This window comes from Rhamphochromis longiceps, linkage group LG5 (assembly GCF_057381845.1).
Source record: "Rhamphochromis longiceps isolate RC_006_pf linkage group LG5, R_longiceps_female_GT1.1, whole genome shotgun sequence".
Lineage (NCBI taxonomy): Eukaryota > Metazoa > Chordata > Actinopteri > Cichliformes > Cichlidae > Rhamphochromis > Rhamphochromis longiceps.
The window spans coordinates 39,604,832-39,618,204 of record NC_140561.1 but is presented as its reverse complement, the minus strand read 5'-3'; the positions used below and the strand labels follow the sequence as shown (position 1 = coordinate 39,618,204).

Sequence of the window (13,373 nt, the reverse complement as noted above, 5' to 3'; positions counted from 1 at the left end):
CATTCATTTCAAAGGTTTGTTTGCATGACGCACAAACAGACACAATTGAAAGGTACAAATGTGCATGACACGAATTCAAACGTGCTGCAGATGTGTGTCACAGGTTGATCTGGCTGTAGGCTGTGGCACTTGGCCAGAGGTGGCGCTGTTTGACTCGACTCCATGTTAGTGCACAAAGTAAACTGCTCGCTGTAGTTGTGAAGCAAAAACGCTGAATTCGGAGGAATAAACCGTGCGAGGGGAACGATAACGACGACAAGAGTCTCCCGATCGTTTACTCTTTGTGTCCTGTGAACAACAACGGCGTGGTGTTACTTGTTTGCTGTTTTCGCGATCGCGTCGCGCATGAGGATATCACCAGGTAAACTCGCCACATTTTTAAGCATTTTGTTGTTCAACAGCATTAAGACTGACGGAGTGTGTTTGAGACAACCTCACAAATGTCACAGATGACACATTTGGCTTTTTTTTGCTGGTTTGTCGGTAGCAGCTCCTGAAACGCAAGTCTGCCACACATCTGTTCGACCAACGCCAGTTGATCTAAACGCCAGTAGATCTGGAACACCGACACACAGGGACAGACAACCATTCACACCTAGTGACAATTTGGATTATTCAATTAACCTATCCCCACAAGCTGCATGTCTTTGAAATATATACAAATATATTTGCACAAGTAGTTCAGTAAGACATGAAAGCATGTAGTCTGACCCAGCATTCATACTACTTAGCTACCTTAGCATAAGTTAGCTAAGTAGTATGAATGCTGGGTCTGACTACGAACTTATATCCGTAAACTAAAAATTAGCATTGGCATCCTTACCTGGTTCACCTTCAGCTGATGCAGATAGTATCAGAACGTCGAGACACAACCACAAACACTCTGGTGCTGACAACATCTTTAAAAGATTCACTGTCCGACAGGTCTCTTAACGTTAGCGCTTATGGCTACAGAAGCTATCCTCCGCCTTAGCTATCAGGCTGAATATAAGTCAAAGTGACTGTGGATGATTTTGGAACTCCCGATAAGCCATCCCAATATAGAAAAAGTTAGTAGACTACAAGTTAAACGAATTTCTACAGCTGTAGGGCGTAAATGGCACCAAAACAAAAACTTCGTGTTTGTTTACGATTTCCGATTGTATTTCTTTTCCTCCTCCTCCTCCTCCTCCTCCTTCTTCTTCTTCTGTATAGGTTTATTGGCGGTTGGCAAACAGCAAAATGGTGCATTACCGCCGCCACTGGTGTGGAGTGTGGACCGAAATGACAAAAATAAAATAAAATATTCAAATTCTCCCGAACAAATGGGTCTGCCTTAAAAACCAAGATACAGCCTGATAACTTTCACTTATAGAGCTCACGCGGAATAAATCAAACAAGTCCAACTCCACTTTCATATCGTCCAGCTTTTTTATCAGTTGTCTCCTTTCCATATCATACTTCTGACAATGCAATAAAACACGTTCTATTGTTTCCTGTTCCCTACACTCAGAAAAATAAAGGTGCCAACTGGAACCAAAAGTGGTTCTTTAGACTGATGCCATAGAAGAACCTTTTTTGGTGCCACAAAGAACCTTTCAAACATTGGTTCTTTGAAGAACCATTTCTTTCAGTGGTTCATTGAAGAACCATTAAAGGTGCCCCAAAGAACCATCAAGAAATGGTTCTTTGGGGCACCTTTAATGGTTTTTCAAAGAACCTTTTTAAAAATGGTTCTTTAAAGAACCATTTTTAAAAAGGTTCTTCAAATGGTTCTTTAAAAGAACCATTTTAAAGAACCTTTTTTGAGTGGTTCTTTAAAAAACCATTTTAAATCTTTCAAAATAAAATGCATCATAAATTGAATTTGAGCAGGGTAAAATAAATACGAGCACAGCATATTAATGGTTTATTGTCATTTTGTAGTTACCAAAAGGCATTTTAACCCTCAGCACAACATCACTACTAATACATGTCACATATTAGTGTTTTAAACAGTAATAATTAAATATATTGGCTATACTATAAATAAATAAAAAAAAAAACACCCAGCACGCCCCTGCGGGCGGTTTATCCATCCAGCTCGGGTCCTCTACCAGAGGCCTGGGAGCTTGAGGGTCCTGCGCAGTATCTTAGCTGTTCCCAGGACTGCGCTCTTCTGGACAGAGATCTCCGATGTTGTTCCCGGGATCTGCTGGAGCCACTCGCCTATCTTGGGAGTCACCGCACCTAGTGCTCCGATTACCACGGGGACCACCGTTACCTTCACCCTCCACATCCTCTCGAGCTCTTCTCTGAGCCCTTGGTATTTCGCCGTCATTGTGGATGTTGGGTATCGAAGAATCCATAGGTCCCTCATCCTATTCATGTAGCCCCTTCCGCCGGGGTTACTTGCGTAGTAGCATTCCAACAACGCCCTGTTTTCGTCCCTTGCCCACCGATGCCTTCTTGTTCCAGTAGCCCACTTTTCGTCAGGGTGCCCTGGTTCCTCAACACCTGACGCGGACCTTGTTGATCCGGGCGACGTCCGAGCCGGCATGCCTTCATATTTATCTGTCTCGCTCATGTCTGCGGTAGGCTTGCTTAGCATAGGGGGTCTAGCCTTAGGACCCTTACTGGATACAGACGCCCCAGGCAGGAATCGAACTTGCGATCCTCTGTTCCAAAGGCGTGTAGTCTAACCACTACGCTATCCAGCTGCATGGATATATATATATATATATATATATATATATATATATATATATATATATATATATATATATATATATTAATTATATCTACAGATAACACAACAAATAATACATGTATTGTTTAATTAATAAAACATCAGAAAGTGATAAAACACGTTAGAAATAGCTTCATAACAGACCAATAAATCAACACATTTTCATCAGCAGATGTTTGCATGTTCAGTAAAAACATTTCAACAACAAGTTTATGATTAAAATGATCAATGAACTTCAGCCTTACGCTCTGTAATGTACTTTTCATGTTGTACTCATGGCCCTTTGTTAGTCCAGTTTAGGACAATGTCTCTGACGTATGTTTCATATCAAATATATGTCATATCAAAACAAGCCCACACCTGCAGTTGTTTCAGTTTTTCACTGGTGTTTCCTGTCAGCTGGTCAACCTCACTCAGGCGGACATCCATATCAGCCAACCAAACGACAAGTTCCTCCCTTTGTGCTTCAAATCCCTCCCACTCTGAGACAAGGAGCTGAAAGAGAGAGAAAAGAGTCAATTATAAAGAAGAGAGAAAAGTGAAACCCTCCTCAGAAGGTCTGACTCGCATACCTGCAGTTGACCTGTGATGGACTCCAGTTTGGCGTTCACGTCATCCCTCGCCGATGCCAGCAGCAGAGTCTGCAGGGTGCCCTGGAAGAGCTGAGTTAATGTTCGACTCCTCCTGGTCAGGCTCTCCAGCTGGATGACCCGAGGTCTCCCCTCTCGCCGCTGCCTCTGAACACACAAACACAAATTGCATCTGAAGCAGGAGGTGCAGATTTTTTTTGCTATTCTTTTCTAAATCCAGGCTTGATCACGTGGAGGTATTTGGAAAATTGTTTTGGCCAGTGGACGACTGTTGTCTTGCAGAAAGTCAAATCAATCAAACATATGCGATACACAATCAATTCACAAGAACACATTGTAAAAAATAAGTCCAGTTCTTGCCTGATTTCAAGTGAAATCTGCATCAAAACAGGGTGACAGAAGTAAAACGAGTGCACAAAGCCTCACTTTGTACAAGCCTGCTATTACAGTTCTCCTCTATGCAGACGACTTTCCTGTTTTCAAGGCACAACTTGGATCTGCTGTACGAATCTTATGGATACACACTAAATGAAATAATAGTGTGCATGACTCCAGATTCTGATCCCTCATCCTAATATGGTCCCAACATAGCAACAGCAATAATGCAAATGCCGAGGCTTCAAAATACAAAGTCCATAAACCAATGGCTGACATGGGTTTTATCATAAGGGTGATAAATATACAGATTTCCGTCTGTCTTAGAGATTTGATTTTCATTTACCTGCAGATGCACTATACGTACCTGCTCCATGGTTTTTCACAACATTTTGCATATCACTATTTAATACAGGAAGTACGTGAACTAAAACATGTCATCGGTCTTTGTGAGAGGACCATATTAATGAAACAAACCTCAATGACATCATAGGGATCCCTAAAGATGCTCCTGCTGCTTCTCTTCCTCCTCATCCTAAGCTTCCTTCTCCTTGTCCTCGCCTTCCATCCAATTGTAATTCAATCTAATTGTGTTTCTGCCCCTCCTCTTCCTCATTTTGTTGGAGCTGTGAACACAGTTAATGTGAATCTGGATTAATTTGTGCAAACAAGAAAAATCTACAGCTTTTTGGTCAGAGGTGCTCTTGTGATTTAAGCCGGGTAGAGTAGATTTATGTGTTGATGCTACCTGCTTCAGCTCTGGCTGCTGAGTGATATTTACACCCTGGCTGGATTACAAACTTTAACCATGTGCTCAACTTTGGCCCAGCGTTGATACCTCTTGTTAGTATAACGACCTCTTCTTAGCTTGTATGTATGATGTATGATGGTGGATAAATGAAATATACAAAAAAATTTAACTATATTACAAAAGAACATCTATCTTGGAAACATCAAATGACTGGAGCATAACTTGTCAACTAGTCCGAAACTAAGTTATGCAGGAACAGTCAAAGACACACCTTCTCATGTTTGAAACCATTGTTTGAAAGGTTCTTTGTGGCACCAAAAAAGGTTCTTCTATGGCATCAGTCTAAAGAACCACTTTCTATTCATTTCTATATAATTCGATTAGACAATAAAGAGTTATCTAATCTAATTATTCATTCAAAACTCTTATGCATAGCTGTATTTTATACAGCTCATACAGAATTCAAAGTACAGGTTCATGTGAGTATTTAATGTACGGCTCAGATCTACAGAATTTCAGAGTTTCTAGAGCAGACACAGAGCTCACGTCATAACAGGCTTCAGGCGCCATTTTAGTGACTTTAACAATATATTAAATTTTAATTTCGGTCTAGCTGACATTAGGTTATGTACGCAGCACGCAATTGAACCACATATTTTAGAAGCCAAAGGTTCAAATTAGCTGGGAGCAGCTTCACTTAATTATAACAGTGGTTTTGTTAGGAAAACGGTTTCTGTATACCGGATACTAAATTGCGCTGACCTCAACGGCTAACGTATCTAGCTAATCGCTACTGTTAGCACAACATTAACAGCAAGCTACAATGACGAGTAACAAAAACAAAACAGTAATAAGGTTTTAATGGAAATGTTTTACCTTTTCTAACAGTCCCAGAATCCACAGCTTCAAAGTCCAGCAGGTACTGAAGACTGTTATCCGCCTCGCTGTCACCGTCCGTGAGTTTTTTTTCCCGAAAGGTCAAGGCCCGCCGCTCGCACACTCTGTCTGCGCATGCGCATCCCAACGACTGACCCCCTAAGTCCGCTCCCGGGAGGTTATAGTATGACGTGTTCTGACGTCACTCTCTCTCCCTGTCATTTATTTGGCTCGAAACACATATTAACAAATTGCTCAGTGATGAACAACTACTCAGATCATTTACCTAAGTTGTGATTTGTCAAAACGAAGTGTGTGTTTATTACACTGACATTCTGTTCTGCAATTGTTATTTACTTGTATCTTATAATTTGACTTTACATACTGCTGGGTGGTTTGTAAAGTTTACAATAATTAGTATTATCATTATGCTGTATTTTCAAAAATATATAATAATCTCAAAAGTAATGCCTTGGAGTAGAAAATGGTAATGCTTTATTAAAATTTAAAACTAAAGTACAGTATTTGAATGTGTGCATTGTGTCTACTGTTTGTTAACTCACCATATTCATAATGTGTTTGTGGGGTTAGGGGTGTGTGTGTGTGTGTGTGTGTGTGTGGGGGGGGGGGGGGGGGGGGGGGGGGGTTAGGGTCTTTAGGCTTTGGCCCCCACCCTGCCACCAGTATATTTTTAAGCAAATATTTCTAACTTTTATTTGAATATTCAGTTTCCTACCATCTTCTCTTAAAGGGTAATTGCCAGGTAACCTGCCCTCCCCCTTCGCACACACATGCACACAAAGAAAACACAGTATAATTCACAGCCTCATTATAGTGAATAAATATTTATGCCATTTACACCATCAAACTTAGATTGCTAAGGATGAAGAACCTTTTGTTCTTTAAAGAACCATTTGTAATAGCTGAAGAACCATCCACAAAATAAAAAGGTTCTTTGACGTATGATGGTTCTTTAAAGAACCATGAAGCCATCTGAAGAACCATTTAAGAACCATAATTTTTCTGAGTGTACTGCAGTCACACTCCCCTGTACAGTGTTTACCTATTAAAAATAATGTGCTGTTTAAGCCAGTGTGTCCAAATCTCAGTCGAGATAATCGTCTCCTCTCTCCTGTTTTGTCCTGTACTTCTCATTTCCCCCATTTTCCTTTGGTTGTTGAACAACCATCGCCCTTTCCTCTCCTCCTCCCATTGCTTTTGCCACCTTTCCTTCCTTTTGTGTCGTATTCTGCTCTTGAGCTCCGTCCTACTCACACTAATAACCAGGGCTGGACTGGGACAAAAAAATCGGCCCGGACATTTTGACTAGAGACCGGCCCACCAGGTATTATAGGAAAAACCATAAAGCCTTTGAATGAAAACAAACGCTGTTGTCACAGTGATGTACACTGTCTTGTTGGTATATATGTATCAGTCTAATAAACGTAAACCTACACCATCCTCCCTATTCTGGTATTCTAAACAGTACCCGAAAGTAGACTGTTGGTCGAGTTAACCTCCTAAACTATCTACAACACATGGTGAAAACCTGAAATTAAGACAGAGGAGAGGTGAGACATGATCATTACTGATTACTGATGACAGATTTAGATATATTTTCATAAACCATTCATTTGCCACATCAATAAACAGCATGGCAGGGCAAAATATTTTTTCTAACATGGCAACCTTTAAAAAGTGAAAGAAGACAGAAAGACAGGTGAGAAAGAATAAAACTTAATTGACTTTTTGATGGCATTTTACACACAGTACTGGTGCAGTATCTAGAAAATGTAAATGACTGTAAAAAGTCAGCACAACGAAAATAAACTCCACCTAAACTTGGTTTATATCTGACCCAGATAGACTGCAGGTCATAACTTCTTACCTGAGGTTCAGTTCACCGCCTCGGGTCTCTGCTCCTCCTGCCTTTCCGTCATCCACCTGCCAGCGTGTTGCACCTGCTGGCCTCCACCACGTGCTAATGTTACTGAATCTGTGGAAGCTCTGCAATAGCCACCACCAAACAACTGAGTTATTTTTACACATCTCCCTTCATCTGGCCAATCCACCACCTTTCAGTGTTTATACCGTTACGGAAAAAAAAAGAAAAAAAACCCATCAGCCCATAAAAGCGAAAAATCACCATCCAGGCCAGTCCAGCTATGCCAGGGAGGGAGTTATTTCATTAGGCTGCTCAGGAAAGCTGCCCTGAACCATCACCCTCTCACCCAGGCCCACAGAGGACTGATAGAGAGCATCCTCACCACAAGCATCACTGTCTGGTATGGGAACACCACACAGGTAGAGAGAAAGGCTCTGCAAAGGGTCATAATGACTGTGGAGAGAATCGTAGGGACAAAACGTCCATCCATGGACTCTCGCAGACCACGCCCCGCCACACACATTAACCTGGTAAAATATTTAGGCAGAATTTTGCAAACATCTATTTTTCCTTTTTTAGCAGCATAGTGCTTTATTTCCAATTATTTTTTAAAAGTCAGGTCAAGGCTCCAAAAGCCAAAAGGCGATATGAGGGTGGCGGCTCACAACAGTTTTGTTTGCTACATGGATCATTTTAGTTCAGCTGGGTGTCTTTGCTTTTGTTATATTTCTTTAAGAGTTCAAAATGTGTTAATTACATAAATAAAATGTAATTTTCTCTGTAGCACTTCATGGATTTCATAAGCAACACACCTTAGTTGTTCCCACAAAGCATAAAGGTAAAAAACAATATATACAGTGTTATCTTCATTTTACATGTCACAAAGTATTTGCGGCTCCCAGTGTTTTCTTTTGCGTGGAAACCGGCTCCAAATGGCTCTTTGGGTGTTAAAGGTTGCAGACCCCTGGTCTACACAACCCACAATGTGATGTCCAAGTATGTGGACCTGAGGTCCTGGGAGGTTAAAGTTAAATCTTTGTGTATAAATAAATATCAGGATCATGATCAGTGTTAACACAAAGTCTTGGCAAGCTTTAAACGCATTCTGACTTGTCTTTGGGTAAAAAAAGTTTTTTCCAACTTAAAACTCTAACTTCCAAAATTGCACCTAAAATTAGAAAGAGGGAAATATTGCCTTTACATTATTTTCAAACCAATCCAGTCTCAGCACAGGTGGTGATATATTCATACATGTTATTTTGAACAACAGGATATTAAAGCAGAGTGAAGCTGACCCCCCACCCACTTGAAACGTAAAGGCAAATAGCCGGAGCGGTTAGTGCTACGTTTGTGCAGATTTGTGCAGGTAAAATTAGCGTTTGTGCTGCTGCGGTTTTTGAGATATTAAACATTATTTTATAGGTCATTCAAAGGTCACCATCCCCCCAGACTGCTCCAAAACGGGCCAAAATGGTCGACTTTTTTAGTGCTACGTTTGTGCTGATTTGTGCAGGTAAAATTAGCGTTTGTGCTGCTACAGTATCTGAGATATAATGATTTTAATTATTACGGCCTACGCTGTATAACACCAGTGTCTGTGGCAGTGAGTTTCAGCAGCTGTGGAGTTTTGCACTTTTTCTAGGCTTGCTGCATATTAACTTTTATTAGTTTACACTTTAGTAACACAATTTATTCAGCGGAAAGGTCGATATTTCTTTTGTTACCAGTGCAGAAACGTACACAAGGTAGGCTAAAGTTTTTATTTTTTCTGTGGCAAAACTGAGTTTCATGTGAAGTGATTCACGTATACCTAATTATTATTATTTTTTACATACCCAGTTGGCCTCTATGATTTTGTTTTGAATTATATATGTTCATTATTATTAATGTAGCTGTCTCAGAAAAAATGAAGTGTTTGCTTTGATAGGTTGTTACCTACGTGTAGAAAACTGAATATTCCACAGCACCTAGGCGAGGGATCTTCAACCTGCGGCTCTAAAGCAACATGTGGCTCTCCGGCCCCTCCACTGTGGCTCTTATAAGTCCAAGTAAGTCATTTTTTTATTATAAAGACAACAAGAAAGGGTTCTGTTAACAATTTGTTTTTTTTAATGAAATATCTGCATTGACTATTCACTGAATGTACAAGGCTTTTAAAAGTGATTTAATGTTTCTTAGGTTCAAATCTGTTTACTGTAATTTTCAAGTTGGTTGCCCATCTTTCCTAATTTTCAATTATTATGGAAAGGACTCACGTAGCTGGCTTCATTTTAACAAATACTTTTTTCCGATATAAAGCTTTGATGATTCATTGTCTTATCAAATCTAAAAATAAACATTTTTATTTACATTTCCATAGCTTACACGATACAACAACTCATTTTCTAGATATTTATAGGCTCTTTCTTTTTTTAGGCTCTAGACAGGTTTTGTAGCAGCAGGGGGAAAAGGGGCCCTTTGAAATGAAAAGGATGCTGACCCCTGACTTAAGCCACCAGGTAAACACAAAACAAATACAGGAAAATTATTGACAGAAAAATGGAACGGTTACTTTCAAGGCTACGGGTGAAGGTGACTGGGTGTGTAAAAGCAAATATGCATCAGACTGACAAAGAAAAGAGTGTTAAAAGATTTTTAATTTAGAACTTTAACTTTATGTGCAAAACTGAACTTACTGATAACACACACTATGAACACTTTGAACACATGTAACTGTAATGAACCAAATAAAACAGAAAAATGCAGGCAGCACTCATTATACTGTGTATAACACAGCATGGGGTTGTATTTTTTTCTTTTCAGATGCTCCTGTCATTCCATTTCCCAGGTCATCATAGCACTCCCACACACATGGAGCTCTCCTGCAGTATGCAGTGTAATGCCCCAAACTATCAGTGGTCATCTTTCCATGGAAAGCAATTAATGCCCTCAAAGTGAACGACTTTCCTTGGAGAACCAGGTTGGAGGGAAATTCATTCAGTGGAAATTCTGTTTGGTTTGCAAGGTCAGTATCAATCCACACGATATCTCCAATGTTGTAGCTGTGAGTAACTGTCCCTGCACAGAGCTCATTTCCTGTGGTGCTGTCTTCTGTTTTGAATTCTGATGGACACAGAGATGGATTGGAGAGTGGCCTGAGGCAGGTAGACTCAGGTAGGCCAAGTCCTGCTTCCACAGCTGTGCCAAGATGAGCCATACCAGACTCTTTGAGGACAGAGATGGCAGGAGAAACAAATGGCACTTCCCTTGTCATCCCTTTGCTGAGGTAGCAGTGCTGTGAAGAGCAGTGTTTGGTAAAATAAACACTTGAGATGTTCCTCATTGTCTTAGCGATTACAGCGGAGATATTGCACTGAGCATCGATTTGGATCGCAGCAGACCTCAACGAGACAGCTTCAAACATTACACTAAGCAGCTCTGCTCTCCTTCTGTAGGTTTGTTGGGTCACACCATCTGTGGCAATGGCTTTCACCAGCTGCAGGACTGGGTTTTCACTGTCTTTCAGAACAGCATTTTGAAATGTGGAGCTGTCACAGAAGGCACAACATAAGCACTGAAAAAATGCATCAAATGCACAGGTATTGAGCACAGAGATTGTCGATTCCCCTAATCGAATAGGCTGATGGAGGTTTCCATTTTTTAATAATCCCACTTTCACTCTTTTGGCCCCAAAAGTTTCATCTGCATGGAGCCATTCGGTACATGCAGAGAGGTAGGAAGTCCTCTTCCTTTTTTTGGGTGGAACAGCTAGGCCCCTCCAGTTCTCAACTGCATCCCCATCAGCCGGAAGAATGTTTGTGGCAGCATCAGATCCCACAAACAGGTGAGCATCCATTTTTATTTTGTCTTCTGCATTGTGAGTCGTCATGGATCCAGAATTGGCATCTGTGACTTTCAGTGGTCCCACTGTTGCCTCATCTTTGACCTTTTCTTTTGCAGAACAAATCTGCATATTTCCCTCGATGAATGAAAGATGACGAGCAATGAAGCGATCGACTCAAAGAGGCAAGTTGTCATGTTTGAAAAGGCCATGTTTTATGTTTTTGAACTCAGCTTCAACAGTGGCTGAACTTGCTGTGATGCTGGTGCTTTGGAAGAGAGGGACCATTATTCCTGTCCAGAGTGGCAAGTAACTTGCCAGTCTTATTATATGAGGAATGATCTCAGGGAGGAAGTGAATATTATCTCTATCCCTGTTTGCTGCAGTAAGTGACCTGCTCTCCTCACATATTTCTGTTACCCACTGTCGTAGGTCAGTCTGGATCTCATCCACTGAATCCACTCTCTCACTTTCCTCCGTCTGTTCATCTGGAATGATGATGGAGTCTTGAGCAATTTGGGCTTTCAAGTATTTCTTGCACCTTTCTGAAGGAAGAGGGGCTCCAGAACTGTCATCACCTTCTGCCTCACTGAGGGCCACAACAGTGATAGCATGTAGGAGCTGTTTTGCATGGTCCAAACATTGAGACCGAAGACGTTTTGCTAATGACCTGACAAAGAAATCTTTAACACGATGTGTTTTCTTCTTCAGGCAGTCCCACTGGCATATCATCTTGATGCAGTGCGCAACATCAACCCTGATATAACAAGGGGGGAGTTTGGCAGACTGGGTTCCAAGAAGGACATGAAAGCATTCATTAAGGTAGGACTTCAGATCAGGATGAGGAGTGAAAGCCTTGACCAGAGCTCCCAGAATTGCCAGAGAAAAGTCACTCACAGCTTCCTTTGGCACAGGTGCACCTGCACGAATCCATTCTGTCAACCAGTTTGCGATGGCATTAACATCATGTTTCTCTGACAGCATTTGCACCACTGGGACACTGGGGCAATTGTTTTCTTTCAGAATACCTTGATAAAGGAAGATATGGCCAGATTTGCCATTTGGTCTCAGCAGTTTTTTCACAACTGAACTGGTTGCATCAAAACACACAGTTGGGGGAGTTTTTTTGACAATGTCTTATAAACATGCATCTGTGTTTGACTCCAGTAGTGACAGAAAAACTTGTCCAGTCCAATATCTCGGATGCTACCACTGTGAGGAACACTATATTTTAGCAATTGCAGAGATGCAATGGGGTCCTTATCTCCTAATTCCAAGTCTTTTCTCTCTTGTTTGGCTTTTCGCAGAGTGGCCAAATTTGGAAGGTGGCTTGGCTCAGGATCTCCAACATCCATCAGATCTGCTGCCCTCGCTGACCTCCATACAGCTGGTTCCATTCTGCCCTCACACAGCTCTTTAGCGATCTGTTCACGCAGGTTTCCAGACATGAACCGCTTGGAGTGGCCAGTGTGCAGGGAGAAATCTGTATTTCTCATGAAACACTGGAGCACCATTGGACTATTAATTGCTGGCTGTCTGTCACATGACATTTCTAACTGGCCATGACACTCCTTACAGTCGCCTCTGATGTCCAGATAATTATTGTTGACAGTTGGATGGACCTTTGCTCTACGGAACACAAGTGTACATGTATTTTTGATCTTCTTCCATATAAGATCGTTGATGATATGAGTCCAAGTGCCAGGTTTCAAAATTGTGTATTCCCTGTTTTGGGTAGGAGAAAACTTGTCATTGTATTCAACCTTTTCAGGAATAAATTTAACCCAGTCCTCAAAAGGGACTTCTAGTTCAAAAGCTTGACAGTTTTCTTGTCCAGGAGAAATGCAATGTGAATCTAACTCTCCTTCACTATTACTTTCCTGATCACTGATTTCCAAAGCTGACCAGATGTTGTGTCTATTTAGCTTCACAAAAGTGTACAGGGCCTTTGCTGACATCTTGTCTTCTAGCTGCTGACTCAGCTCTTTCCAGGCTGATGCAGCTGGAGTGGCTATTTTGCCATTTTGGACTATGGCCTCTTTTGAATTGCAAAGAACTGCAAAAATGGAAACCTTGTCTACAGATGGCTTTCGAGGCATCTAAAAAAAAAAGAAAAAAACACACTGATTATGATGGAGCAAAATGTGATTTCTGAACTATATATACAGCCAGGAGCAACCCCTCCCCCAAGTTCTCCACCAATCTACACTTTCATATTTTGTGGAATTATTGTTTTTAAGATGGAGCTATTGAATTTGTGAGTTTATTAAATTGAGTCTGAGTATTTAACCCATGTACTGTACAGCACTTTAGTCCAGTGTGCTACATGTTTTAAAGTGCTTTAGAAACTTTTTTCTTGGACATTTTTG

At 41.0% G+C, this 13,373-nt stretch overlaps 2 long non-coding RNA genes across 3 annotated transcripts; both read left to right on the top strand.

The window, feature by feature from the left end:
- Nucleotides 1-92: 92 nt before the first annotated feature.
- On the top strand, nt 93-10,963 carry LOC146670633 (uncharacterized). 2 transcript variants are annotated; one of them, XR_014911816.1, is made up of 7 exons: nt 93-361; nt 9,112-9,232; nt 9,600-9,682; nt 9,987-10,188; nt 10,300-10,449; nt 10,619-10,762; nt 10,860-10,883. It is a non-coding gene; the product is annotated as an uncharacterized LOC146670633 (long non-coding RNA). The 2 variants fall into 2 exon arrangements; XR_014911815.1 differs by having other exon boundaries at nt 10,619-10,963.
- Nucleotides 10,964-11,249: 286 nt separating this feature from the next.
- Nucleotides 11,250-12,710, top strand: LOC146670632 (uncharacterized). Its single transcript, XR_014911814.1, has 3 exons — nt 11,250-11,618; nt 11,716-11,826; nt 12,312-12,710. It is a non-coding gene; the product is annotated as an uncharacterized LOC146670632 (long non-coding RNA).
- Nucleotides 12,711-13,373: the final 663 nt, after the last annotated feature.